The following is a 25,857-nucleotide window of genomic DNA, read 5'->3' as shown; positions in this document are numbered from 1 at the left end:
CTCATTTAGAGAGGCTCACATAATTAGATTCTCTGTAACACTTATCTTTATAAAACTTGACAAGTTAGTGAATTACCAAGAATCTCTTTCATTTTCAAATACATTTGACAGAGAAAGAAAGGTGAGAGCTAAATTTCTAATCAAATTCCCCTCCTTTTCTCAGCTTTCCTGGAGCTGCAGAGGGATGAGTTCAGATCCTTCAGCCATGCACATGTAAGGTTCTTTCTGATTGCTTGCTTAACTGTTCGAGTTGAGTGCAAATTTCCTCCGTAAAGAGCATAAAAGCCACTTTGAGATATTTTGAATGAACAATTGAATCAATAATTAATTTTTTCATAGGCAGATACTGTCTGTGGAGAGACTATTTTGGCTCAACAGCATGAGGCAATAACAACAGAATACTCAAACCCATTCCTAATGCAGTGTCAATAGCTCTAATAAAAGACACCATCACTGTTTAGGTACCTAATGGGAGGCTAAAGCAGACAAGATCAAAACTGCAGATTTAACTGATTACTTAAAATCCATTAAATCACAAGATTATAATTCAAACAATATTTTCATGAGTATTTCCTGGGATGTCTTGTTGTAAGTAGTCACCGTAGAATTTTTGCACTTTAAAAAAACAAACAAACACATGCACAAACAAACAATGCCTTCATTAGATATAACCTTCCCTTTGGCTCCCTGTGCGGTGTGATCTGCTCTGAGCACAAATCAGAGGAGCCATTTGTATATTCACTGTTCTAAGTGATGTGATCCAAAGCTATGAGGACTAAAACATAATTCCCAGTATTATGATAAAAATAAAATAAAATTTGTAAAGGGCAATGAGGTGCTGAGGCGCTGCAATTAGACACTAAGCATATAAATAGATGCTAAGCAAAAAAAGGCTTGCCAGCTTGCAATTAAAATTCGTTTTTCATGCAAGTGAAACATGTGCAAAAAAGAGCAAATGATTTTGCATGAACATAATTCATTCCAAGTCAAACCTGTTCAATTTTATATTTCTAACCGATCATACGGAACACTAACAAATCCCAGAGAGTATGGATTGGCCTATTTCTGACCTGTAATTACAGGTGATTGTGACAAACCACTTCATTGCTTTCTTCTGATAAACACCATTAACAAGAGCTGGGAAACAGTGGCTTCCTGCAGTTGGAACGATGCTTGGGGCCTACGCGATAATGCAGAAGAGGCAAGCTTCAAATATCTTGAACCTATAGCTGTTCTTGCGTAAAACCACTAGCTGCAGAAGCTGATTTTCCACAGAAAGCTGATCATGGGAAACTGGCAAAAAATGTGCATTTGTTTAGTTAGATTAGTGTTATTCATTGCTGAAGCTACGAATCAGCTAGGTTAGATATATTCTGAAAGCACATTACTTGAATATGAAATACTCTACTTTTTTTTTTTTTTTTTTTTTTTTTTTGTCAAATGCACATCTTGACCTTAACAGAGCAATAATCAGGATTTGTGGCATATATTTACAGCTTAGATCAACATTCTTAGATCACTAATGTCCTTGTTAAGCAACAGGACAGTAGGAAAGTACTTGTATGTAAATAAACACATGGCCGGTCAAGTAAAGCTTTAGATTCTGGATCAGTAACAGATAGCTTTCTCTCTAATGGAGACCAGTGATGTGTGACTTAAAAATGAGCTTGAGGAAAAGAAACAGGAAAACAACCTGACACTTGGTAGAATTGCTGGATTGAAAGCAGCATAATTTTGGGATGTAATGACCTTAGTATTAGGCAACTACACATGAAAGAATTCATATTCATGGAAGAAAAATAGAGGCCAATAATAACAACAAAAAGAATTAACATACACGTATACATTAAAAAAAAAAAAAAAGACTGAAAGCTTCAGTCAAAAGGATAGAATTACACATTTCTTTTCACATTAAGTATACCCTAATGTTCAGCATATTTTGTACCAAAACGTTCTTTTCAAAAAGTTGCCGGGGTGATATCACTATTTCAATCCAACCAATTTCCTTTGAAATCTCCCATAATGGCAATTAAATAAATTGCTCTTGTAGTACTTATGTTTTTTCTGGAAAGGGAACAGTTAGGGTAAAGAGAGATGAGAGAGTCTGTCACCAAACATAATCTTTCTAACTACATTTGTACATTTATGGGAAAAGTGATGGAATACTTACAAACTCCAGACCTTTCTAGTTGTTGTTTTTTTTTTTAAAGGAACCGTCTACCTGACAGTTGAAATAAGAAACAAACTAAAATGACTGCTGACAGTCCTGGGAGCGTATATAGAAAGCAAATGGAAGTTATGAGTCAATAGAAAGCTTTTAAAGACCATATGTGTTAAGCCCAAGAGAGAGAGTGTGAACTAGAAGCCCAAATTACTGTCTTAGAAGCAAGTGGACAAGATGAAGGTGACTGAAAGCCTAAGAGTAATGGGTAAGTGTATAGTATAAAATGGCATTCTCCATGCAAGCACAAATACATCATGTTTGTAAGAGCATGAGGCCTTGGAGGCCAGGTTACTATAACTCCATTAAGAAAGTTCCTGCATGGCAATTCACCAGTTCAAACATCTCTAACCTCTGTGAATTTTATCTTATTAGACAGAGAGAAATGAGGCTTTCACGGTTCCAGTGAATTTCCAAATGCATAACAACTCCATTTCATCTGTACTTTTCCTCTTGTTTACAAGTCAGGTTAAAATTGTTAGTTACAGCATTCTGAGTGTGCCATGAATTGAGTTTTGTTTGTTTTTCCTCAGTTAAGTTTCTTACAATTTTTGGTAAAGGGTCTCCTATGTAGAAATCGGCCATATGCCTGCCAAGCAACCTGTGGCATCCACTGATTTAACCATCAGAACAGACTGATGTAACCTCTGCCTTGTTCTCTGCTCTAGTCTGGTATCTCAGCCTTCATAGAATCTGAATACAATACTGGTGCTTGCTGGTTTTGCTTGCATTACAGAGAATCTGCAGTTTTTCCTATAAAAGCCTACATAAAACCCATTCAGTGGATATTTGCTTTTCTTAGCATGTAGCGCTGAACACTTCTATCTTTCTTTTTCCTTTAAATCTCTTTGGTAAATAATGTAAGGTTGAATAAGACTAGCCCACATGGATCAGTATTTGAATTTCTTTATGGTGTTTTTACAATATCACATCCCCGGATGGTGATTTGGTGCTCTTCTACAATGCTAACCCTGTATTTTCTTGCCATATCAAAGAACAAAAGACAATACTTTGAACCCAAAAACTCAAAAGAGGGAGCAAAAAGGAAAAGGAATGATTTGGTACCATTTGTCCTTCACCTACAGCCAAAAATAGTTTCCTGGAAATACAGTGGTCAGAGAGAATAAAGCACCAGACAGGCACCAGCTGGAGAAACTGGATTTGGGGACTCATCCAAGAGCTGGAAACATCTTTCTGAACAGACACTCATATTTCTTGTTCAAATGCAATGGCTGTCAGGGTAAACATTGCCTCAAAAAAAATTAACGTGTTCTTTTAAAGCTATTTCTGCAAATGATGTGGACCCCTTCTGCTTTAAGCTTTAGTAAGTGCTCAGATATAGACCCAAGGAATGATAAATGTGTACTATAAGCAGGGAAGATTCATTATTAAGATCATATGCAGGCGCTTCTATATTATTTGAAAACAAAGCTATAACTAAACCTAACACATGCTAACATGAATGACTATGTAAAAAATGAAACTAATATATTTTCTGAATGCCTATTTAATAGAGGGGTTTAATTAAATAGTGTAAAAATAATTTTCCATGTGTACCATGAGCTTGTTAAATTTTCAGAACCTTGTAAGCCAGTGAACGTGGTGTTAGCATTGCTTGCAATGTGACAAAGACTGTGTGAAGCACAGGCCTCAGGACTTGTAGGCTTCATCTGGATTTGTTCTGGCCTGCATGGGACTTGGTTTTGTTTAGCTTGCTTGGATATAATGGTTTATCTGAGTACCACCTGACTATTGCCTCATTTGTTGGTTTTTGTTTGTTAGTTTGTTTTGCTTAGTTTTGGATGACTGTGTGATGTAATACTGATGCTGTATGTATATTTTTGTAATTAATACATAACAATAACAAGTAGCTAATTTGTATAGAATGAACTACCTACGACCCTCAAATAAAATGCAGCATAGAGTCACACATGGGATGATATGAGGAGGCTCTGAAGTCCAGGTACAACATGTTAGTGAAGACCCCAGGCTACTCACTAGGGGTCTACTACTGGCCACTGAAATAATTTAACCTTGGAAGCTGCCCAAAAGCTATTTTAGGGATAACACAGGGAGCACATAACACAAGACAATATTTGATATACATGTAACACACCATTCACAATAGAACTGGATGCAATATGGAACTAGAGAGCCATGAAAAAAAAAGAAAGAGCAACGTGTAGAGATGTAGAGTGTGTCAGCAAACATAAAAATGACTCCAGGTGGACTCTACAGTGAGGAAGAGGAAGGAGCCATCATCATACTGCTCTGGGATGCAAGGGCCCTCTGTCCAGCCCAGGCTGAGGACAACTGCCTGAGAGGCAGCTGGCAGCCAGAGTGACACCAGAGGAAGGGTAGATGCTAGGAAGCTTATGTGTATCACTTAACTGTACATAATATTGGACTAATGATTCCTTGTTTAGACTGTGGAGACTTCAAGGATAACAACACATTCTTGGCTTCACATTTAAGTTTTGTTCCTTTGGCCTAAATGAACCACACAAGCATAATAAACTGATGGAGGAATCAAGCAACCTAGTCTGTAACCTGGATGCAGCACACTGCTAACTGCTCACAAAGTAGTTCACTTGAACAAAAGACAGTATCATCAACTCTATGTGAGCTCACATTAAAGAAAATGGAGCCCATGCTGACAGGAATTAACAGGATGTGGGGAGCAAAAGTTTAACCCAGATAATGACTGGGCCAGCAGAGCACTAACCTCTGTTCAGGAGAGTTGGTTCTGACAGTTTTTAAAAGAACCATTACCATTCCATTCCTTGCTGAGAAGCTTCCCCACTTAAATATTTAACTTATCCTTATAATTGTTAAGCAAAAGCACTTTTAAGCAAATCAAATTGCTGCAGATCTACAAGGAGAAAAAAGGTCATTCCATTTTATGCAAGGTTTCTTGAAAACACAGCTATTGTATTGTACTGTTTATCCTGCAAGCAGCAGAGTAGCAGTAGGCACCGGGTCACTAGCTTTACTGTGAACCAGCACAACACAGTCTTTTCTGAGCTTTCCTTGGAGTGAATCACTGTGATTCACCGAAAAGCTGCTCCCTGTGATGAGGCTGTTCTCTCCTGTGTCTTATGCAAGGCAGAGAGGGAGAGAAGACAAAAGCAGTACCTTTGGACATGCAAACAGAAGAACATAATAATGAAGTTTGCAATTAGTATTCGGTCTTGTAATGAAAAGCTCACTAGTGAGTGCTAAATGTCTGTGCAAGCACACACTGCAGCTCATGCATGCTGCCTACAGTGAAAGTTTGAGAACAGCTCTGGAGGTCTAGGGAGAATCTCTTGGTTGGCCAGTTATTTTTGCTTCATTGCTGCAGCTCAGATCAGAAAATGTAGCTTATAGCATGAAACTATGCCAAGATAGCCAGGAGGCCTGTGACCAGCAACCAGACTTTTGAGATTACGTAATTTGTTTTTCTATTTTGAGGGGAGAGAAGGGAGGATGGGAGGCCAAATACCCAAGTTTCTCTTGTAATAATAAGTATAAGCTTGTGAAAGTCCAATGAGATCAGATCCCAGAACCATCGCTTTTCAGTATTTTAGGCTGTTGTTTGTAAAAGGAGATTGTGTTCATAAACTGAACCAGAGGATACCCTAGAGGGTCAGTCCTGTGTTTGATTCCAAACATTATATTGGCTCAGGCTTCCCGTTTTATGGCCTCCCTGTTATCCTGCTGAATTCATTAGAAGGTTGTGGCTACTGGCCAAAAGAAATGGTTAATCCATCCCAGACCCTACATTGTTTGAAATATCTTCTAAGGCAGGAATTTATAGCATTGCTATAATAAAACTCAGATTTCAACATTAAAGTACAAGCTTGTGGTACTTGCCACGCATACCAGAATTATACAGAAAATCTGAACCATGAAACTCTGAGGAAATTAGGAAAATATGCAGTAACATCTAGAAAGAGGCCATTAACATTTAGTTATAAGTTTAAGCAAGAGCTAAATCACAGATGATGCTATACAGGTAGCTACACTGAATCTAAAGAAATGCCACTGAAATATAAGTCTTTTGGTTTTGCCACATAGCGATTTTGGATAGCAATTTTAGACTGGTCTGGGGCACTTACTACCTTAGACAAGAAAAGATGGGAAAGAGTCCTGATTGTGCCCTCACTTGGCCCCTCTGTGCCACTTCTCAGCTCCGAGAAGGTTTGTTTTTTCTTTGATGCATCTGCTTAGTGTGTTCTTGTCTATTCTCTTTCATAATATGTTTGTTATTATGCATTCAAAGAATAATGAAATATGTGCTTTCTATCCCAAAAGAGTGCATATTAATCTTACAGGAATTACAAAGTATTGCTTTTATGGACAAGAAACTGTATTGCTTTTTCCTGTGAAGGAACAGAAGTGTAGACTTAGCCTAAAACCTTGGAACAAACCTTCATTTATGAGACAAGGGAATCATTTTTATTCCACTGCATGAATTCAGTGGGCTGCCACAGGCCAGTCATAATCTGTTATTGTTTCCCTGCAACCTTGTACTATTAATTTTTCTTTTTAATGAACTGTCCAGTCTAGTTTAGCTATGGGAACTATGATGGAGCTGCAATATAAATGGTTTATGCCATGCCTTTGTCAAAAGGCTTTCCCCTAAAGCACTAGAATATAATTGAAAAGCCATTTTAAAACAAAGTAGCTGAATGGTTGCAAATGCAGGTTGTCAGGAATAAAGTGGGAAAATCCTATGCATTATATTAGATTTTACCAATCACAACTTGTGTGACTTTATTAGTGTTTATGCAAATTAGTAAAGCCACATAAATTGTATGTTTGCATGGTTATATTAGAAAGTACTCCTGAAAGTTACTGAAGCTATTTTTAAGAACTTTTTCTTCAACAGTAACTACCACTGTAGCAATTGGTTTGATTAAATGTCTCAAAATAATTAAATACACTACATTTTGTTTTGCTTTGTGGCATAAAAAAATACGTCCACGTTTGAGACAGTAAATGAGCTTCTGAGTAGCACTGAAGACAGTTTTTGTTACATATGAAACCTTGAATGGCTACGTGCACAGTACTCTTTTTATATATATGTATGTGCGAGATAATTTTTTCTTTTGCTTAGATTTTCTAGTCCTCTGTGTGTATTTTTGTATTGTTATTATGATTATGAAAGACCAAAGAAAGGAACTATAGAGCATTTATAATTAAAGATGACATCAATTTTCTCAATAAACATGCAATGAGTTCATTACATCAGTGATTTGAAGATCAAAATTGTTTCTGAAAAATGTTAATTTAATTTTTGGTTCCCACCTTTAAAATAACTATGGAAATTTTGTCAGAAATTAATTATATAGGAACACATATTGCCCAACTAATATCAAAATACTTGAAGTTGTTTTGACTCATGGGAACTTGGGGTTTTGGTGATTTTTTTAGCCAAGGTATGAACCTTTCCAATGTCTTTTTCTTCTCTTATGGTCAGTCCCCGCCGTTTGTATAGTGCAGTCATTCCTTTGCTTAGTAAACCTCTTGCCTCCAGGGAGCCTCCAGAGTTTCCTGTGACATAGCCCAGCCGAGGTGCTTGAGCATACAGGGTTGAGCACACTGTAGCCCAAATAAGGCTGGAATTTCCCAGAAGGCTGGGAAAAGGCAGAGCTAAGTGTTTGACAACTCATTTCTTTTCAGCATTAGAGCAGAAACAAATTTTTTGTCAATAAGACCTGAGCTTCAGTTGTTTTAGAAGCCTTGATGATTTATGACAAAATAATGATTTCTCTTGTATCTGTTTGACCAGAATATACCTCTTATACCATTCTAACAATATTTCCAAAAGTTCTTGGAAATAAGCTCAAGCAAGCCTTCAGGAGCACCAGTAAAGCAGAAGTAACAAATTCAGACTCCAGCTCATTAAGCTGAACATGTGCAATGAGACTGACACAAGCAAATTGTACTTGACATTTCACTCTCTGGCCACAGATGTACTTTGGACCACCACCCCACTAAAATCAAAAACTTTGCACTTGTCTAAGAGCCTATGCCATTTAGACTACCAATATCCACCTACAATGTATGCAATAAGCTAATCCCGCACATATGCTGTTTGTTCTGTGTTGTAGTTTTGTGGGTTGAAGTTGAGATTTCAAAAATTTAGGGCTTAAAACCTATATAAATGGCTACTTGTTCAGAACTGAAGTGAGATGTAACAGACTACAGCAGGCAACTGGAGATGTAACACTTTCTGTTCAGATATGTAGGCCTCATTAAACATGCTAGCATTGTAATAAGACGGTGATTCTATGCAACTGAAAACTAATCTCCTTTCCACATGGCATTTGTGCAGAAACAAAGCAACACAGCAATTTCCTTTCAGTATCTACCCTGTATGCCAGGAACACTGTATTTTTCCTATTACAGGCTAGGTTTACTATGTGACAATTAAAAACAAATATTAAAAAGGGTATTATATATGAAAGAGGCAATTTATACAACACTGAATTTGTATATCCAGCAAGTGAACCTAGGTTTCTCATCCTGTATGAGATAGACTTTTAATTATGGCAGTATTCTTTTTTGGGGTCTTATAAATTGACCCCCATAGATTAAGCATTCATATATAATTGTTTTTCAGAGTAATGTAATTGCAAGAAACTCAATCAAGCCTGCTCTCACTCCCTTCAGAACTTCAGTACATAGACCCCATGCAGCACAGAGAGGAAATCCCTAGTCAGGATAATCCCACTTAAGGAAACTACTGGTCATCTTTGGTGTGACCTAGTAGCCAAGCCTACACCATAGCTCCAGAAGAGCTCAATTGTGTCTTTCTGTCTGTGCTGTTCCTCTTTGTTCCATTAACAATAGTTAAACATGAATATTTACTTTGTCAACTGTTTGATTATCTGGATACTGCAACAGGAAATTTGCATTCCTGAACAGGCACAGCTGGAAACAATTTAAGGAAGAAAGATCCTTCAAAAGAAGATAAGAGAATTTAAGAAGCATATGGATGCCCAGGTTTACATGATAATCAACGAAAGCATGCTTGTTCCTCCTCTTTTGTAAGGAGCCACTTCACACTATAACCAGAGAGAACATCCTACAGTCACTCTGCAGGAAGCTTGCTTTCAGAAATGATTTGCTTAAACTCTGAAATGTAAAAAGGTCTTCCAAATTAGATACAGCAGTTTCTCACATAAGACAGTAAAAAATAAAACAATTTAAAAAATCTTGAGTAGAGATCCAGTCTGCTAAATTCATACTGAGAGTGAGGAGATTTTGTTTAAGGTTATTCATCCAGTCATTTAATTTGTTAAAATTAAATCTGTTCGGAAGTATAGCTCTGAAGTCAAGAACAAGAAGAGTAGAACAAACCCTAAGCCAAACCACTAAGGCAGATATAAGTGCCTGAAGAGGCAAACTGAAACAGTTCAATGAGAAACTACAAGAAGATCCACATAAGAGTGCATGGACAGGAGCCTCAATGAAACTGAAAGCACAACTACTTTAAGGTATTTTTGCTACGTCTTTTTGATGCCCATATGTGACTTGAAACCTAGTCAGGAAGTCTTTGGTCAAACTGAACTATCTTTAATTTCATTCAATTGAAAAGCTGCATGTGAAAAAGAACAGAGCATTGCTTGCAAAATTTGGACCTTGTGTTCAGTGAATGACAGGATATGAATCTCATATGCTGAGCTATTCCTAATGAAGAAGCAAAGGAGCTCACAGATTTCCCAACTAAATTAAATTGAATGCTGTTGATATCACTGTCAAATACACCCTGTTTCATCTTCACAGTAATTGCTGCAGCCTACCTTAACAAGTTGGTAGAGACCATATACGTATATCCTATATAGCTGCTCACAAGGATGCTGTCCCATTAGGCTTCTAGAATTAAGATTATCACCATTTAAGGACATTTCCACTGAAATGAAGCATCTGTCAAGAGTGCACTGAACATGAAAACTGTGAATGAGTCAGCTAGACAAAGAGCTTTAATATCCTGGCTTTGCTCTCTTTATCCAAGGCAATTCAGATGGGATCTTACTTTTGACCATAAAAATTATAATATTTATGTATTTGTTATCTAATACATTTAATGTATTTCCCTGTTAGGTTAAATTAAAAAAAAGGCATGAATACTTCTGTAGATGGACAATTCTGATATCTGAGGAATCACTGGTTGAAGCAACCGTAACAACTGAAAGTCTCAGAGGGTATGAAAAATTAAAAGCAGCAGAGCAGCAGATATACCTATTTTTAGGTATAGGGTTTCCCATATTGCCCTACTTCCACACTTTCTACAGCCGCCTTCTCTGAAACCCAAGAGTCACCACTGCAATTTTTTTTCTAACCCAAGTCTGAGCATTTCCTTTCATCTCAGAAGTATTGCACAAAATATTAAAGAAGTAAACCAAATGTTGTCTTAATTACTCACTCATGGAGGTGCAGAGTAAGAAAAGTATGAATCTTTTTGACGGATGAAATCAAGTTGCAAGCCTACGTGTTAGAAAATTAGTTACATTTCTGCTTTTCAATGATACATTGCTGTGAGTTTTCAAGAGGTTCTCTGATGTTTTAAACAAGGAATTAGTGTGATTCAAGAATGTACCATACCAAACCATGCTTTACACACATAGCACGACAGACACTGTCCTACAGCACCAGCTGTCCTGAGCTCAAGACCAATAATAAACTGTATGAAATTGCATGAGATAAACTCGCTAATGGCTCACAAGAGAGACATTAGTCATTGCAGAAATTTTCCCCTATATTGCACAGATATTGGAGATACTGTAGGAACATTGAACATGGAGATACTGTAGGAACAGGAGATGGCTAAACGGAGATGACTTGTTACTCAGAAGATCATACAGTTGGATGTACTACTTACCTTCACCCACTGGAAACTTGTTGCCAATTTACGTAGCATATTCCGCACATTTGAAATGTCACTTAATGACACTGTGACAGCAATGCAGAAGCAAGCTTTCTACTGCCTCTTATCCAGTACTTCAGCTCTGGCTGCAAAGAACGAAAAACTTCATTTGAAATCCAATGCAGTGTCAGTACCATATTAAAAGAAAATTCAAGTCTAGCCTATAAACTATCACAGTAGCCCAAAGAGAGTTTAAAGACTAGCAATTAAATAATACTTACATGCCAAAAACAGAATTAATAAATAGCTTTTACCTTAACAGACTTACTATTGCAAGAATGTTCCCATAACTAAAATGCTGGAGGCCATCTCAATATTCCTTCACATCTTTTTTGTTATCTCCTGAAAAAACAGATTTCTATGGAAAATCTGTTCTGGGAACATTATCCAATACAAGACACACTGCAGGGAAAAAAAAGAGTAACAGCTGCAGATACCATTAGCCAACACAACGTGCTTTGAACATTTCTAAGCGCTCTAAAGGCATACTAGAAAATTAGTATTTTTACCATTATGACAGAGAAGGGAGTAGATTATTTTAGTAAGTGGAACCACCACTACATTAGAGAATATGTATCTGGGATTAGACATTTGAAAAAGAAAATGAGTAAGAGGTGCTTCTGTAAGAAGTTCATCTGTGGTTATTTCAGTGGTCAAATTGTTTGGTAAATGGGATAGTGCACTGTGACATTCCGTATAAAGGGCACAGAAACAAAAATAAACCAGCTAAGTCACTTCTTATGAGTTGAGGTAAGTCTTCTTGCATTTAAACAAAGAGGTTAAGAGTGCTCAAGTTTGAGGGGAGCATGCACTCCTTCATCATTCTAAGTATTTCTGACAATGTTTTCACACAAGTAAAAAAACTACAGCTGATGTGACTGAATGTCAGAGAAACGCTCAGAATTATCTACTGTTATGCACTGTATTTCTGATTCTACTTTATACCTCAATAGACTCTTAAACGTGTACTAAATGAATCCTATGACTAGGCTTCATTTTAGCCAAGGAAATCAGGCTAGGTTACCCAGGACTTTCAAACTTCCTAATTGGTATTTTTAAAAGGAAGAATTACTGCACAATAGCCTCCACAATTTGTGTTGTTACCACTTAAAAATATACGTATGTACATCCAAATCAGTAATTTTTTTTTCGGTATCAGACTATTATAGCTGCCTCATCTATATTGATCCTCCATTCTATACTGCCTTTCTACCCCCATTAAAGCAATCATGATTTACTGGCACAAAAGTAGTTCAGCAGTACAGGGTAAATTCCAAAGTTGCTAGCAAAAGCATTCAGGAGAAATGGAGAGGCATTGTCTGAGTATTAGATTTTCCATATTGCAATATTTCACACTTAATCCACCAAAGGAAGACATAAAACCACATGGAAGACATAAAACCACATTGCCAGTTGTGTCTGAAGATATGTTAACTCACTGTTTTAAAAATGTCATACATGTTCATCGAAAAACACATTCCTAGATAGTGAATTTTACTGATAAGCTCAAAGAAATATGGAATGTTCTCTGTGATGACAGTCCCTAATACACAAAGCACTTGGTTTATTAAAATACTCTACATATGCAACATATTTATGCAATTTGCTATGATGTGCATATGGCATCTTAAATATGTTAATTCTGGAAGCAAATTCTTTTTTTTTTTTTTTTTTTTTTTTTTTTTCCAATAAAGAACCCTTTTGAACTAATTCACAATTCATCTGAAGGAACGAAAAGAAAGACTACAACTGAATAAACTTCATTTTGATATTTCGCTCAATATCTTTACAGATGACTTCTTTGCAGATGACTTTGCAGTTCAAGGATTCTTTTTGCCCAAGATAATTGAAGTTGCTTAGATATGTATTTCTCAAAATATCCTCTTACACATACCCATGGTCTAATTTTTTTTTCAAGATTTGCTTTTGCTTTTAGAAGCAGCAAATATAGTTGGTAATAGATACTACCACTCTTCAGTATGTCTGTAGTATCTAAAGCTACACTATTAAGCTTTATCCTGTACGTTTACCTGACCACCAGACAGTGAAGTGCCCACATAAATAATAATTTAACTGTCAAATAAAGGCTCCATTTTCCTGCTACACTGCATTTAAACAGACATCAGAGGTTACAAATCAATATTTTTTGTAGTACTAATCATTAGTTGAAGCAAATAAATCTTCATATTAACATCAGGCAAAGAGAGAGAAACTCCTGCAGATATCAATTTTCATGAAAACCATGATTTAAGACTGCTGAATGATTCCATTATTAATACAGCACAAGAAATAGTTTAGCTGGTTAATTCTGATACATAGATACTAGATAATATCCCTTTTACTGTACATTGTTTTTCTTATTTTATGTTATAGCCACAATAACACTAACTACATAACCTTTAAAAAGGGGAGAAAAGGAAAACAACTGCTGTATTTACAGAAGACTGTTTCAAAGGCCAATTATAATTATAAGAAAACTCAAAAAAAAAAAAAAAAGGAAAAAAAAAGAGCCATTAAACAGTTCTAATGCTCCAAATAGACTTGACACAGTGGCACTTCAAATCAAATCTTCTAACAAGATTTTTTTTAATGTAAAATAAGCCATGTCTTCAGAGTCAGTTTATACAAAGTGACAACTTGAACAATTTTTGAAATGTTGCTAGTTAAGAGGGGAAAAAAAAGCCAACCAACCCCATTGTCACTATGGTAATTATTTCACAATGCCTGATGTTAAATGGGCAGTCCTGTGGCCTAAGAAGCAGCTGAATCCTGCATTGTCCTTGCATGATAAAAAGATTTGAGAGCCTGAAAAGCAGAGGAACGGAATCTCACAGCTTCTTAGACTTTGCACTGAAAGGGCCATTGTAACATCATCATAAATCCTGGGCTCCCCAGGCACTTGACAACTAAAGCAGTGGACAATAGAATTCTTGTGTTGAACAAAACACTCCTTGTCTGCCAAAGGGCTTATCTGCTTCATTTACAAATGTCTTTCATTGTACCAAAATAATTCCCTATTAGAAAAACTATTAGGAACAGAACTAAATAAATATTCACAGCTTTGTGGTCTGTTTGGCAAAATGAATGAACTAATACAATCAAGGAGCATGCAAAATATGAGATTTAAATCAAGGAAACCCTAAACAACCTCAGACCTCTCTTTATTTTCCTCTCTTCGTTTTCCCTCTTCCGATTGCATGGAATTACACTGAATACATATTTGTCTCTATAAAAAGGACTTGGGCTATATCACACAAGAGAAGAAAAATTTTAGAAATCTGCAAAGATCTTGGGTTGGAGTAAAATTGTGTCCAATGTGCTTTTAAAGTTAAGTATTTCCAGATGAGCAATTACAGAAATAAACTTGGGGACATATCTGAGAGTTCACTGAAATAGAGGCAAAATACTTAGAATAATAAAAAGATTAAAGCTGTGGGTTTATAACTACATATGCTTAGGTGCTGAGAGATACAAGGGGCTCAGATTCTGAAACAAAATTGCGGCCACATTACTGCAACTTCTTTTTGCATGAAGCTCAATGAAAATTCTGGCAGTCAACATAAAAGTGAGTGAGAGAGAACAAAATATTCTAGAAATACATATTTGCAACTTTAAAAAGTGTTTTTAACATATTCAGAATTCCATTGCAGTGGATTTTTACATAAACAGTTATTTGATTACAACTCACTAGAAAAGTGCTTATGGAACAACAATTTCCACCCTGCACAATTATTAAGACAAAAACCTACCAATCTGAACTGTTCCTCAAACAATCAACACTGACCATATCCAAAGCAATAAAGTAATCTGTATGGCTAAATCAAAACACAGAGCAGTTGAAACTTCTTGACTGAAATGCTGATCATAAGTTATTATTCAAATCCAAAACAGAAAAAAAATGCTTTTACACAGCTCAGGCAAATGGCTGAATATTTTGTTTGTTTGTTTGTTTTACTGTACCTAATAATTACTTGCCTAGCAGACATACAAGTATTTCTAACCTGCATATTAAACAGATATTCAAGTGGGAAAATGAAATATTCAGAATGTATACAATGAAAAACATCAATACTGTTAAAAATACAAGAAAGATTCCAACAGTACGGAAAATAAAAATAAAATAGATTTAAGCTCTCAACCACAAGATGACAGATTTAGGAATACATGAGCTTTCCATGGTTCTAACATGAATTTGCAGTGCCACACACCACTTAACCTTCAAGACATTTCTAAAAGCACACTGTAAAAGATTTCACCTATGAAAAAAGTAGTTATCAGTACAAAGATCAGAGGAAAGGGGCCTGAATTCAGACCTCCCACATGCCAGCTGAGTATCTCTACTGTTTGGGCTCAGAGCTTCACCATTTTGCCTCTCACATCTCACGCTCTCTCCTCAGTGACTACATCAGATATAGATACCTGTATCTTTAGAACAGTGAGGTTCTGTTTTAACAAAGAATTTAAACCTAACTTCTCATATGCTATTTATTGATTTTCGCTGTTGTAAGCTACGCATCACCAGAACTACCCCCCCACTCCCCTGAAGATGCATCACCTGTATAAATATAGTTTGCATAAAGTTATTCTGATCACATGTCAATTCACAATTCTGGAATATGTATTTTAATTTTTCATTTTTAAACAAAATATGTTTCCTGCCAGCTCTTCAGTTCATTCCAGCTCCTACTACATGATACACAGCCACACTGCACTATGCTATCGCCAGCAGTCTTTGCTTCAGTCTCTTAGTGCAAAACCAGCATTTAGCCCTGCTAGTGAATATATATAAAATATATATACACACATACAAACACACGTGCCTTGACTAGGGAGGAAGTGTCCTTGGCTATGTATAAATTGTTCCTGCAAGCTATTATTTTAGCATCTAAATAAGCTTATGCTCAGATTCTCCCGGAAGGTGATTCAATCTTTTTTCCATTTACTACGGGCAGCTAAGTTTGGTAATGTGAATCCCTATGTGCAACAACCAACACAGCATCCTAGAATACTTCAGGTGGAAAGGGACCTCTGGAGGTCATCTGGTCCAACTCCAGCACTGAAAGCAGTGTTAATTTCAAAGTTACTTTAGATAATTAAAGCTGTCAGTTCATCAGTGTTAATAGCTGCCATTTGCAGCACAACCAAGTGCACTCCATGTGGACATGAATGCTCCAAGGACTTACCATCATAGGCTGAAAGACAGACAAATAAAAAGTCATAGAGTAAAGAAAAGCACCGAATCTAGAAGAATAAAAAGACAATTGTGTATAGTTTGCCTTATAAATATACATACGCATACAATTTCAGGGCCTACAGGCAGGTAAGCACCAATGCCTGACTGACCACGTTTCAGGGTCTATGGGATGTTGGTACAGCTCTGTGTGTGCTCCCAAGCACCCAGAGCCCCCTGTGCCGGGCAGCAGCGATGGAGGAGCACACATTTCCTCTCTTACTGGCTTCCTACACCACAACACTTGAACTCTTTAGTTTGTTTCAATTACCTCCTGGTTCTGAGGTGAGAAATTGTTAATACTCACATTTTACAGTATTGAGTTGAGTCCCAGAGATGTTAAGTGTTCAACGCATGATTTGGGTAAGAAGCCTGTCATAAAATGAGGGTTGAAAACATATTTTGTTAACCAAACAGTTGCGCCATCTCCTCTCTCCTCCAGAAGGAAAGAAGGCCCTTACCATGCAGCAGGGACACCTTGTGGTAACGCAGGACATGTGAGGAAAGGACAAACCTCGAGAGCTGCAGAGAAGGCTCCACACAAACAAAGCTCAGTTCAAAGCCAGTAAACAGCCTATTTCTCTTTCTTATGAACCACACCGATTTTATATTCAATTCTCTAGCAAAATATTTTCCCCTGGTGTTCCCTTGCCTGCACCGTTGAGCGCAGGCCGACGAAGTTCAGCAGGGTGCCAGGAGCAGGCCGGCCTGCAGGCCAAGGGAAAAGCTGTCCTGAATCCTGTCAGAACTGAAGGCCACAAACGATGGCTGAAATTAGCAAACTAAAAGGCAGAAGAGCTGCATGCTCTCATAAGAGACAAAAATACATATTATTGCTTTTCTGAATACTAACAGGCTGCAGACTGAAGCTCAAATCCTGTGTGCCCAAAGCCAAATTAAATAGCAGTAAAAGCAACATTTCACATGGGTTCACAATGAACAAATTAACCCCAATCTAAAAGCTCTTCACAGACCCCATGCACACCCAGGCCCTGTGCTCACCTAATACAATACAACTTCATCAGTTCCTCTCCTGCTTTTGGGTCACAAGTGCCTGAAGGCAGGTGATAGGCCCTTAAGGATAAAGTCTGTATTAATTAGCTTCATGCTGCTCCAGTCCCGTCCTACCCAGGTACTAAGAATACAAGCCGATTGGGAGGCCTGAAGGCAGGTATGTTCTGTCATTTTAAATATCATAAATCAAGCCCTATATTTCCATGTTTCCAACTTCTCTGAATTTCTTCTAAAAATTGAATTTGGAAGAAGAGAATCCACAGCAAGTAGATACATAGTTTTTATCCACACATGCCTATACAGATATACACATAAATAAATCTTAATAAAAACATTTCTTACATCCTCCTCATGCATAAACAAATATTCCTGTGTACCACACTGTGTATGATTTTAATTTCTTGGATTTGGGAAAAAAAGAAAAAGAAAAAAGCACAAGACCTTATATTTGCTGTCTACTAGATTAATTTAAGGATATATTCTTAAAACACCACCATTAAAATGCTCATATATATTCCCTCTTGAACAAGCATATACATTAACAGCCTACAAAACCAGTTACTACCACTGCAAAAAAAAAAAAAAAAAAACAAAAACAAACGTGGAATTGCTCTAAAACCACCTAAGTCATTCTGGAACTAATCTTCCCCCAACAATAGATGTCAGTGCCTACTGGAGTGGGATCCTGTTGTCATGGAAAAATTCTTACGGCAAATTTTCACTACAGATTTTTTGTTTGTTTGTTTCCTCCCATTGGCACATTCACTGGTGTTTTTCTTCCACTACACGCAAATGGCCAGATCCTTCTATAGTAATCAATAGCAAGGCTATAGCATGGGCCATCTTCATAAGCAATTGGTGCTCACTTTATCGCATCTTTCCCCGCTGCCAATTTCAGTAGACTGATTTCTATTTCTTTCCTTTGGCTTTCTTCTGCTCTCTTTTATCAACCTCTTCTAGTGACCTGAAAAGAAAACCTAAAAATCGAGAGCCACTGAAGTATATGCTGAATGCTCCCATTAGTCAAGCTGTAGGGGACACTCAGCACAGGAAAAAAAAAAAAATTCAACTAACCTTTCAAAAAAATCTTTATATAAATGTTCAACAAATGTTCCTGCTGGTTCCAGTTCCACTGGAGACACCTGAGAAAAAATAGTTCTGGGACATCAGAGATAACATAAAGGAGAATAGCTCAGAATTCGTCCAAGAGACTCAAGAGAGACACAGTTCTTTGGTCTTAGGGACCATTTTTTTCCTACCTTCTCCCTTTTATTAATAAATAAAGAAAAGAGGAGTTGTTTAAAGTCACCACAGAGATCTGACATTTTTGAGTATCTGTGTGCCTCATTCAACTCACTGAATACCTCTGTCATCACAGAGTGATACATGATTCATTCTGGGAAGCCTATTGCAAACCCAGCAATAACTCTTCAAACATTTTCAAAGATTTTTAAAAAAGTTTAATTCAGTCTTATTTCTGGACTGAATACACCTCTATTTCCCCTCCCCCCCATCCTCTTCCCAAACCCCGACTCATCATAGCTTGTCTAAATCTAGGGAGGATGGAGTGAGGGGAAAATGGATAGTAAACTTATTCTAGGTCAACCAAAAGGCATTCACTCTCTTTCCTACTCTTCTTTTCCTCATTTCCTTTTGTACTTTCTCAAAGGACATTACACAGTTGGCTTCTCAATCAATGACAAGGCAATGTCAAACACATTAATTTGTCCATGAAACATTCTTTAAGGGTTGACAAAAGAAAGCTTAAAAAACAAAAAAGACAAAGCTAAACTTAATGATTCTGCGAACAAGCTTCTTTAAATGGTGCATTTCAATTTTCAGTACCGAACAATACTGAACAACCAATATTTTGATACTATTCCCAAAAGCATATAACTTTCAAGAAATGGTAAGTAAAGATACAGTGAGGTATCAATGGGTAAGCACGGAATTCGGAATACAAGCAAGCATTAAGAGAGTTCCATGATGCTTGGTGCACACATTCTGCTCACAACTAATGCAGCTTTACAAAATTGCAGCAATGTTTATGGCAAAGATGATATGTTTTTCCACTGCCTATTATTTTGGGATATTACAGTTCAGAAATTACGATATACTAGTATTTTTCATGCAGTTATTTTGTCTATATTTGGTAACATGCCTATACTGTATTCTGGAGTTGAAATATAAATGCAGATCTGTTTCAGTTGCATCAAGTAACGAAGTGCTCACAACACTGAAGTTCACAGTCAAAATTAACCAGAATATTTGACAATATTAATATTTAAGATTTGTCTGCTCTTCATTATGCCTCCCAAATACCACAGAGCTGTTAGTTTTCTGTTGTGTAATTATTACAAGCTATGAGCAAGTGCATTATGAGGTTTCTTCAGAACAATTATTGTGAAATAGAAATATGCATAACTAAATAATAACAGAGCAATTGCTCTCCATATTCAGGAGAAACTGCATGATTAGGAAAGAATTCCTACTGATGTCTATGGAAGTTTTGCCTGATGAATACAGTCCAGTAAAGTAGTAAACTCAGACTAATGAGGGAAGATACACTTAAGAAACAAAGGGTTGATAAAAAGCAGACAAATGAACAACAACAAAAAAAAAAACACTAGTTGGCTCAAAGCTGAGACACTACATGCACTGTTTTAAATAATGGGAAGTGCTGATCTCTTCTCCCTGGTAACCAATGATACAACATGAGGGAGTGGCACAAAGCTGCAACAGGGGAGAGATTCAGGCGAGGTATCAGGAAAAATGTCTTCACTGTGAGAGTGGCCAAATACTGCAACAGGCTTCCAAGAGATATGGTTGATGTCCCATGGCTGTCAGCGTTCAGGAGGCATTTGGATAATGCCCTCAACAACACGTTTTAACATTTGGTTAGCCCTGGAGTGGTCAGGCAGTTGGATTTAATGGTATTTGTAGGTCTCTTCCAACTGAACCATTCTGTTCTATTCTATTCCTCAGAAACGCACCTACTCTCTAAATTTCAGTTGTTTTCTTTTGGGACTGAGCCAGGAGTGCCCAACGTTAACATAGCCAGACAACATGGAAGACTGTACATGGAAACAACCTAATGCCTAATAAAAGTCAAAGATAACTTTACAATAACAAAAGAAGTCTGTTTGTTAACTGTGCAGAAATGAGGCTTCTCAGCAAATGAATGGAAAGGTCTCTTTGCCAAAAGATTAACTAAAAAAATGTAAGTGGAATAATTTTCATACAGCAGTAACATTTTTCCTTTTCAACTGAATTGGACAGGGACAGAAGAATATTCCAGGCCATAACTTAAGTCTCCTGGGTGGCCTTGGGCAGATTTGCTGGGAGTATCTACACAGTATATTGCTGGCAGATGTGAGTTCCTCTGCCCAAGTTCCAAGCTGAGTTGAATGTGAATAAATGTGGTCAGCACAGCACTGAGCCCAACCCACCAAGTCCTACTGTGAGGCGAGGCATATGAGCTTGTGATCAGACCTGCTAATTCAGATTTGGCACCATGATAAACATGTTTGCGTAGCTCCAGTGGGCTGAGATTCCATCTGCCAACAATAGACTTTGTCAACGTGCCCTCTGCTCCTCAGCTCTATCACTAAACTGGAGATAATAATTAACGTCTGAATCTGGAAACTATATTGTGAAGGTAAGTTAATTTACTCACACATTGATCGTTAAGATGCTTTAAAAGCAGAATCATATACCTGCATAATTATTAGTTAAGGTAAACCTTTTTCCCTGTGCATGCTGCAGAACTGAGCCAAAATAAAGCTGTATACATACTTTATGTTCAATTTGGTGAGTTCTCAATTTGTAAAGTATTAATAAATATACTCATGTCTTCATATTACCCTCAGGTTAATGAGATGTATAAGTATTTGACAACTCAACATATCTAAAGAAACTTGTTATTTTGTTTTCAGAGGTGTCAACCTTAGTGAGTTTTATTAAATATGTCACCTAATAGCTTTACCTAAGAGTGTGGACAACTTTGCTTCAACAAGTTGCTGATTCTCCAGTCAATATTCACAGCAATTCTAATTATAAAGTAGTCCTTTTTAACAGATAGCATTCTGCATGCTAAATTGTGGCTGAACACTTCAGAATACTCTTTTGAGAAGTTTCAAATGACAACAATAAACTTCCTTACTCCCTTTTTAAAAAGAAATCTAGTGATTTATTCTGACCATCTCAGACAAAATGTCCAGTGTTTTCACATTATTGTTTACTTATTACTGTAACTGTAGCACACAGAGAAAAGGAGAGGATGAGGAGAAATAGAAGCAAACCACAGAAACTCCACTAAATGTTGGATTTTTCCTTTTATATTTGTGTTCTATTCATGTGCTCTTTTTATGCTTTTAGTTTTCAGGGCACAAGAACCTCACAGGCCACATTTGAGAAAATAAACCTCAACAACCCCCTACATCAATACAGTATAATTTTATAAGTGGTTACATAAATTATCTTCCAAAAACTTTGTGAAGAAATATCTTGTGGTATTGAGAAATACACAATGCTGCAACTCTAAAGGTCAAGATTTCATGGTTTAAAACACTACACATCCATAAGTATGGTACAGTAGACCAAATAAAAATGACCCAAAGTTGCAACTTTCAGAAACAAAACCTGTGCTGTGTTGAATTTATAAATTTAGATGACAGCAGGGAAAACCACATACCTACACAGCATGAGGGCAAAACACCACAAAGCACCACACGCTGCTCTGCCCTTCTCTAGGTATACAATAATCAGCCATTTACCCAAGCCTGGTGCAAGCACAGCCTTTTCAGCCTCTGGAAACACATAAACCTGGAAAGCTGTTCTTTATGTTATACAGATGTTATTAAGTGCCTTAGGAACAGGAAACCGAATTGTATATTATCAGAAATATGAAACAGACAGCTGGAAGTGAAGTGGTTGAGCTGTACATTTTCCCTACAGATTTCTTTGTGCCTGAGTTTCCAGTATTGAAGTTGCCTCATTCCAGCACAGAAAGATCTCAATTAATTAAAAATAATAACTGCAGGAAAGGTTACTTACAGAGAAGAAAATAATTCCAAAGCTTCCAATAAATTCAGGAGCATAACTTCAACTGAAAGTCTTAATTTCATATATCATTAAATCACATTGATTCTGAAAAAAAAAACAAACTTGTGATGCTGGGCACTTAAATATTCTCCTCCATAACAGCAAACTCAAACCTCAGAGTTAAATATAATAAACCTGCATGTGCAATGAAACTTCAGTGCAACTGTTCAGTGCCTTTCATCAAATGTCATTTATTTGAATTTCCAAAATCAGAGCCAGTATTTGGTTTGTGCTCTAGAGAGCATATTTTCCCTGAATCTATCCAGGTAGGGAAGTGATTGCTACATGAGCTCTTGTACATACACAAGAAACAGTCGCCTAAAGTTACTGGCCAAACTCAGAAGCAATCTCAAGGGCCATATTCTGCATTGCCCCGTACCTGCATTTGCCAATCTGACACCTGGAAATGGACATGCCTGCTATCCCACAGCCCTGTAGGGGCAAACACGACCCCAGGCTTGCTAAACCCAGTTCTGAGTAGAACAAAGCAACTTGTGAAACAGGAAGACAAGTATAGCTGTCTTGGAAAATAAAAAAAAAAAAAAGAAAAAAAAAGGAGCCTTAAGAATGAAGCCAGCAAGCTCTGAAGAGCCAGCAGGCTCCCATGTTAGCCATATGCCTTCATATGTCTGTTCTGTGGGAGTGTTACAGCTCCTGCTGTTCCATTCTTCACTTTTTAAAGAAAATGTTACAAGGCCACGAGGACTCACAAACATTTGTTGACATTTCTTCTGGGTCAGCCTTAGGAGGCCTGCAAGAATTTAAACATATGGCAGTATTTAGTTGCATGAGGGAATGGGCTGTTTCAGAGAAAAGCAGTCTTTGGTTGCAAAACAGTTTAAGCCACCATAAAGTGTTGTGTTTTTTTTTTTGGCCAAAATCCAACCTTTTCTCATTATATTTTTACATTATATTTTTTAAAGCAACAGCAGCTTTTCAGCTGAGCTGGTATAGTGAAATATTTCACAACGTTTTCTGCTGTCCTCCACACAGGCAGTATCTTGATCTGGGGTTCCAGATCAGACAGACTTGATGTATGTTTAGACTTGGACAGGGGAAAAAGTGTTTGACTGACCACAGAAATGAAGGCTATTTTCCAAGCTAGTCAAGAGACACAGAACCGTGACCATTTTGAAACACAAGATTATTTGAATTGGGTTCTCAGCATGGTTCAGCATCAGTACTTATGCATTTGCAAAGCAGAACAGATTTACAAGGCTTTATCTTGTTATTCAGATGACATTGTTCTAAGTCAGTTGCTAGTAAGTCTATGATAGCTCACTTGTTGCATTCTTTATATAACACTGTATAACACATCGCACACAGGGATCTGAGCTGAGCTTTGTCTCAAACCATAAATAAAAGGGCAGCACAATGATAAGCTTACCCAGTAGCAGACCAGAAGCACTCCTGACACAGCCCTACTGACCAAGCTGCAGCACCAGGTGTATAGCACAGCAACACACCTCACAAGCAGAGGAGAAAGCCATGAGCAGACTGGTTTTCCTTCAGCACTTTTTCCCTCAATATCACAGCACATGAAAAGGAGCTGCTGCCACTCTTTCCATTTGCATGAAATTAAATAGGCCACAACCATGCTTATCAATGGTATAGCACTGTACTTAAAATGAGTAATTTCAGCAGTTGAAATGAAAGGTCTTGCATGGAAAAGCAGGGTGCAAGAGACATTCTCTTTTCCAAACCATACAACGGACATGGTTTTTAAAACATAGATCTGAGCAAGAAATGCTTTTCCTAAAACATTCTGTTAGCATGTCACGTTAGATGTTAGTTAACACAGATGAACCAGAAGTCAAATATAAGCCCCTAGCCCTTGGAGCCCTTTGAGGGCGTCAGGAGCACCCTCATGTGTCCCTGCAGCCCTTCTCTGGTTTGAACAACACTTTGAAGCCTAAAAAAGAAGCCAGGTTTATTTTGGTGAAAACAAGTACAATAAATTCATTGAAGAATGACTGCAATAGATAAAGAAATGTTTTTGAAACTATAATGGAAAAGTGAAGTTATCTATTTTTAACAAGTGAATTGCACAAATAAATAAAACAAATCTGGATGAGGAAGTTTAAAAGCTGTATCTAATATGCTTTCTATATGCGCTGTCTTGGTAGGTTACTAGCTGCCAGCAGGCATTGTTGGTTGCATTATCTATGTTGTTAGCCAGAAGAATGAAAGTTACTCATGTGTTATTTTAATACAATCACAGAATGGAAAAGCAGCAAACTCTCTGAAATTTCCAATAAGTCAGAAGACAAAACTTTTGTCATTACAAAACTGAGATCTACTCTTTCTGTAATCAAACCAGAAACACGCACAGACGGTGTGTGGACATATAAATGATTTAAGTAAAATTTCAAGGTCAAGTTACTTTTATCTAACTGCCACACTCTCAGCAAAACTATCATTCAAACTTTGCTAGGGTTATAATTTTTTGAAAAGTGGTCTTTGCAGTCTTTTAGAACCACAGCACATTGCATATCAAAATTTTACAATTTAAAAAAATTATATAATTGCTTCCATTAATGTGGTATTTTCTGAAAGCTACCAACTTACATTAATCTTTCATCCAAGATTACATTTTCTTCCAAACTGTTCAGTCATAAACTGCAAGAGACAAACTGAGTTTTAGAATACAGTGTTCAGCCATGATCACAGGCAGGCGAACAAAAATTACTGTGAATAAGAACTAGTAACTTCAGAGGAAACAGTAAATTGAACAAATACTGGTTGTTATCATCAGGTAACAAATCTGATGGCTTTGGAATAGGCAGGTCTTGCTGACTTGTGCTCAAGAGCAGAATTTGGCCATGATGGAAGGACCTGAATGTAAAGAAGACAAGTTGCCCAGTAAGAGGAAAGTAATGTCCTCAGTGGAAACCAGCTGCAAATACTTTACTCAAATGCCCAGTTGATGCAGTTCATTAAAATTAACAGTTGAAAACAGTCTAACACAGTAGTGTCCAACCTGGTAGCTGAATTCAAAGCTTAAGAACATGTAAGCCAGATGGATCAAAAGATGTATCAGCAGCACAGGAAAAATAACAATACAATGAATAAAAGGGACCGTATGAGTCACTGAAATGTCAGTGATAAAATGTCATCAGGGAGCTGAAGCTATCAGCTTGTAACAATAACTAAGAGGTTAAAAATAAGTTTTATGTATTCAAAGAGTGGCAGGAAGATTTAACTGCAAACTTTTCATTGCCTTCAGTGGCAGGGCTGCAAAGCAATTAAAGCAGGGAATTGGAATGAAATTTTTGTACAAGCACCTGGCATTAAAGTCACCTTCCTGCCAACATTATGATAGAAAGCAAAACACACAGGTCCATTTTTAACTTTAAGACAAACAATGGATTC

General features: G+C 37.1%; 1 protein-coding gene across 4 annotated transcripts in view; it reads right to left on the bottom strand.

The window, feature by feature from the left end:
• Window positions 1-25,857, bottom strand: part of CDH11 (cadherin 11) — an 82,167-nt gene that overhangs the window by 30,101 nt on the left and 26,209 nt on the right. For 2 of the 4 annotated variants that reach the window (XM_032195811.1, XM_032195814.1), the window contains exon 2: window positions 11,094-11,224. The gene's annotated coding sequence lies outside the window, so the exon portion shown is untranslated. Of the gene's footprint in view, window positions 1-11,093; window positions 11,225-11,406; window positions 11,541-25,053; window positions 25,105-25,857 lie in introns of those variants that run through there. The other 2 variants (XM_032195813.1, XM_032195810.1) reach the window with 2 other exon arrangements.

The sequence above is a fragment of the Aythya fuligula genome, chromosome 12 (genome assembly GCF_009819795.1).
Source record: "Aythya fuligula isolate bAytFul2 chromosome 12, bAytFul2.pri, whole genome shotgun sequence".
NCBI lineage: Eukaryota > Metazoa > Chordata > Aves > Anseriformes > Anatidae > Aythya > Aythya fuligula.
Note: the sequence above shows the minus strand (reverse complement) of the source record. Positions and strands in the feature narration are given on the sequence as shown.